The sequence below is a fragment of the Mus caroli genome, unplaced genomic scaffold, assembly GCF_900094665.2.
Source record: "Mus caroli unplaced genomic scaffold, CAROLI_EIJ_v1.1 scaffold_18773_1, whole genome shotgun sequence".
Classification (NCBI taxonomy): domain Eukaryota; kingdom Metazoa; phylum Chordata; class Mammalia; order Rodentia; family Muridae; genus Mus; species Mus caroli.
The window spans coordinates 11,147-16,089 of record NW_018389759.1 but is presented as its reverse complement, the minus strand read 5'-3'; the positions used below and the strand labels follow the sequence as shown (position 1 = coordinate 16,089).

At 44.7% G+C, this 4,943-nt stretch overlaps 1 pseudogene; it reads left to right on the top strand.

The window, feature by feature from the left end:
* The first annotated feature begins 466 nt into the window (after positions 1-466).
* LOC110288280 lies at positions 467-4,619 on the top strand (annotated as a pseudogene).
* Positions 4,620-4,943: the final 324 nt, after the last annotated feature.

Here is a 4,943-nt window from a genome sequence, read left to right as displayed (position 1 = left end):
CATCCCCCCATTCCCCTGCTCACCCACCCACCCACTCCCGCTTCTCTGTCCTGGCATTGCCCTACACTCAGGCATCAAGCCTTTTCAGGACAAAGGGCCTCTAATCCTATTGATGCCAGATAAGGCCATCCTCTGCTACATATGCAGCTGGAGCCATGGGTCCAGCCATGTGTACTCTTTGGTTGGTGGTCTTAGCTTACCAACCAGGATGTCCATTGACCCAAGTATGTGTTTCTTTCTGCTAAATTGAATGTCAGTTCTGAGAGAGGTCTTGGGAACTTGAACTTTACTCAACTATTACTCAAAATGAAAGTCTTATTCTGGGTGGTGGTAATGGCAACATCAGCATCAGTGCCTGGATGCTAAGGGGGTATCTAGGAGCTCCCTCGCTTGGCCCTTGGCAGCCAGATGGCATAGGAAGGATTGGCTGTAAATGTTGACAATGAGTGCTTCAGATCTGGTCACTATGGTATGAAAACAAAAATGCATACTGTACCACATCATGTACGGCTCAAAAAAGGAGATGGATGAACACATGCAAAACATGTTATATCACAGGGAACTTGAGAATCTGAAGGGCAGCTTTGGCTTAGAAATGGTACCTTTGGTTAAAAATGAACAGGAAATCTTGGATTTAGATGAAGTGCCTAATCTACCCAGTCTGGAAGGATTCCAGTGGGAAGGTGTTTCCATTCCCTCACCCTCTGGCTTGGCAAGAAAGCAAAGTCTTTCTGAAAGCAGTGTGTTCATGGACAGGGCTCCTGTGTATAGCTTCTTTACTGGGGAGGGTACTGGTAAAGAAAATCAAGGCCAGCAGAGTCTTTCACCTAGTACTGCACTAAGTGCTGTCCAGAGTCAGAAGACAGCCATGTATCATGAACAGGAAGTGGCACCTCTGACTCCCTCTGTCATAACAGGTAAAAAGGGTTGGGAACATTTCTACCCAGTGGTGACATAGTACACAGTTACCATCTGATCACATAATGCCTTTTGTGCATTCAGCTAGACAGCTCCACAGCCAGGAGAGGTCTACTCCACTATCAGAGTGCCACACCCAGGAGAGCACTGGAGAAGGAAGCCCACAATCCTGAAATGCATCTTCAGGTCAGGCAATCTCCAGCTTAGCAGATGCAGCCACTGACAGCAGTTGTACCTCTGGTGCTGAGCAAAATGATTGTCCCAGTATTAGAAAGAAGCAAACAGCCACAGAGGATGGAACTTCCCCTGAACTACCAAGTCTTAGGAGAAAAAAAAAAGAAGGAAAATTAAAGGAAAGAAAGAACATTCTCAGGTTGACCAGCTATTGACTATTTCCTTAAGAGAGGAGGAACTGAGCAAGTCTCTGTAGTGCATGGACAACAAGCTCCTACAGGTGCGGGCAGCACTGCAGACAGCTTATATTGAAGTTCAGAGGCTGCTCATACTCAAGCAGCAGATAACTGTGGAGATGAATGCCCTGAGGACTCACAGAATACAGATTCTACAAGGTTCTACAGATGACAAGAAATATATGAACCTTTTGAGCACCCAGACCAGGCTCTCTGTATGTAGCCTCATAACATGTGAATCAAGGAACTGCCAATCTCAGACATCTGTTGAGACAGCTCTACTGCCTGCACCCTTTCCCCTGGGGTTTCTTGATCCACCTCCCTCCCGTGTTCCTCTATTATCCTCTGGAACCCCTCTCCAAATAACCACTTGTAATTTCCATGCCCATGGTACTGCCCCTGATTCATTGGTTCAAATTAAACAAGAGCCCATTTCTCCTGAACAAGAGAGGACAATGAATGCTGTGCCACAAGGCTGTGCTTCCAATGTGTCCAAGGAATCACTGTAAACTAATAAAGTGGTTGGTGATGGCTCACCAGTTTACCGAGCCATCCCTGCAGTGATAACATCAGAGTCAACAGAAAATTGCAAGGAGGTTAACCAAAATCTGAATTTTTCTTTGGAGCAAGGAAATTCCAGAAGCCGAGAAAACTCTCCCTCTTGCCAATCTCCTGATCTTCCTGGCATAAACAGAGGTGAAGAGTCAGCCAAAGGCAGCAGTTGATCTCAAGCTTGCAGCAGTTATTTTCTGAGATTGTCTTTCACTTCTGAAACTCCTGCAGAGAAGGAAACTCACTCTGCATCTGAGCAGCAGGCAGAATCTACAGTGGCATCAGCTGAAACTCGAGGTAGCAAGAAGAAGAAGCAACTAGAAAAAGAAGAAGAAGATGCTTCGGGCCACCCATGTTCCCGAGAACAGGATACAGAACAGGATGTGTTCACTGCTAAGCCTACAAGAAAGGTCAAAACTGGAAAGGCAGCTAAAGGGAGGAAAGTGACAACCTCCACCTGGGGAGACAGCCAAACTGGTCGGGAGCTGCCATGTACTTTGGTTGAGTCAGTTTGACAAAGCGAAAGCTGGGAAGCTGACACATGAAGCAATGAGTTTCAAGGAAACTCTCTTCCCGGGGTCTGGCACTCTCCCCCTAACCCATATAAACCATAAAATCAATTTTCCACCCCCGCATTAGTCTAATGTATGGATTCACGTGCTCTCTATTTAGTATTACCTTATTGTAATGCCTTTTAAGATTGAATTCTAACATAGCTAAAGCTTTTCCCAGTGTTCCAAGATCCCAGATAGCAGCAAGGAGCTTAACCCATTCAGTAACTAATTAAGCACTACAATAAAACAATAAAGCACTAGCCATTAACTCACCTGTCTGCAGAAAGAGAGTAAAAGTCTCACTGAGATAGAAATATTTACTACAAACTACATTCCACACCAGAGCAAGTTGATATACTATCCTGATAATGGGAATTCTCCAAACTAGATAAGAATTAACAAGGCCTAGAAAATTTCAGGGTCACTGACATTACATTATTCTTGAGGTCTGTCAAGAGTTAAACCCCCCATAAGCTATTAACAATAAAGTGTGAAGCTCTTGCCTGGCACAGGGCTGATCCGAAGCAGGGTGATAATCTCTAGAGTAAACATTTATCTGGTTCCTTTTGAAGTCACTCCTCTTGCACCTGGAAAACTTCAATGTGCCCTATTCTGTTACTCTGTATTATAAAAAGTCTGAGTCTCAACCAGAAAATTACATTCAGATCCAACACCTCTCTTGTGTGTGTGTGTCTGTTTGTCACTCCATCTAAGCTTTGCCCACCTACTCTAGAGACTCTTTTCCACGCAGGCACAGGGGCCCAGAGGGTCTGCGGCAGGGAGCAAGAAGTTGACTGAGATGAGCTAGATAGCTAGTTCTCCCAGGAAGTCCTGGAAGTCACAAATCCTCAGAAGTAGTTACTTCTGAATCAGGAGATGAGAAACTGGACAGCCCATAGAAGAAAGATGCCTTGATCGCTGAAGAGCAGAACCCAATAGAAANTTCTCATTCTGGTTGTGATGAGGTTGGCTCTACCAGTGAGCTTGGCACCCACTACAAGGATGGCATTCCTGTAAGTGTGGCAGAAACCCAGACTGTGAGCTAGCTCCTCTATCAAAGCAACTAAGAACTCTTCAGAAATATCTTCAAAGCCAGGAGATGATAACCAGCCTACAGAAGGAAGCTTGGAAGGACACCAGGTGGCAGTGAATGCAAATTAAGTATTTTGAAGCTTCCTATATACTTGTTCAGCAGACACAACTGTCTGGGTTTATAATCTGGTGAGTCAAAAGTGAATTGGTGTCTTTAAGAGACACATTTCTAAAGTGAGCTGCCTTCTCATCACTCACACCTCTGGGAAGAGTTCTGTATTCTACAGGGTTTACAGTGACCACACCATCCACTGCAATAATGTTAACGTGCAAGAATGTATGGAACAGTTACAGCTGGAATACCGGGTCCTCTGCCTTCATAATAGATGGTGAACCCTCTATGCTGGTCTAGCAAATAGCACTGTGGTCACATTCAACATAAAGAACAAGTGACAGATCTTTGAATGCCATGGCCCTCGGTCAGTAAGCTGCTTCGCCACAGTTCAGGAAGGTGCCTGAAAACTGATGGTTATAGGATCTTATAACTACACCATTAGTGTTCGTGATGCATGGAACGGACTGCTACTCAGAACCCTGGAGGGCCACAGCAAGAATGTTCTTTGCATGAAGGTGGTGAATGACCTTGTGTTTAGTGGCTTCAGTGACCAGTCGGTGCGTGCTCACAACATTCATACTGGTGAGCTTGTGCACATCTATAAAGGCCACAACCAGGCAATGACTATGGTGAATATTCTAGGGAAAGTGATGGAAACTGCTTGTGTGAGCAAGTTTGATCGTGTCTATGAATTACAGTCCCATGATCGACTGCATGTTTATGGAGTGCACAAAGACATGATTATGCGTATGACCACCCATAAAAGTGTGATTTACACTGGCTGTTATGATGGCAACATCCAGACTGTGAGGCTGAATCTGATGCAGAATTACCACTGTTGGTGGCATGGCTGCACAATGATATTTGGCTTGTGGACCACTTGAAACAACACTTGATCATACCAATTCCAACTTCCAGACGCTGAAGTTTCACTGGAGGAACTGTGATGCCTTTTTCACAGCTAGGAAAGGATCCAAGTAGGACGTTGCAGGTCATATTGAACACCATGCTGAAGATGACAGCACAATAGATTCATGAAGTTTTTTGCCTCCCAGTTGGGGAGTCATTAGTGAAGGATTATCCCATGGGCTGTTCACTGTCCTTCTCCAGGCTTCTATCTGTCCTCCAGCAAATCTGGGAGGGAGAAAATGGTTCTTANCCAGACTCACCACTAGCAAAGTGTGAGCAGTCTGAGGACAGTTTGGTTACACACAACTCAGGTCCACTCTAGAGCACGTAAGTGATATTTAAGCAGTTTCTAAGGAAGCTACTCTTCTGGANCAAATGACATACAGTGTTTTATGCTACTAGACTATAGGTGTTTATTAAAGATGCAGATTTAAATTAGTTACCCAGTTTGAC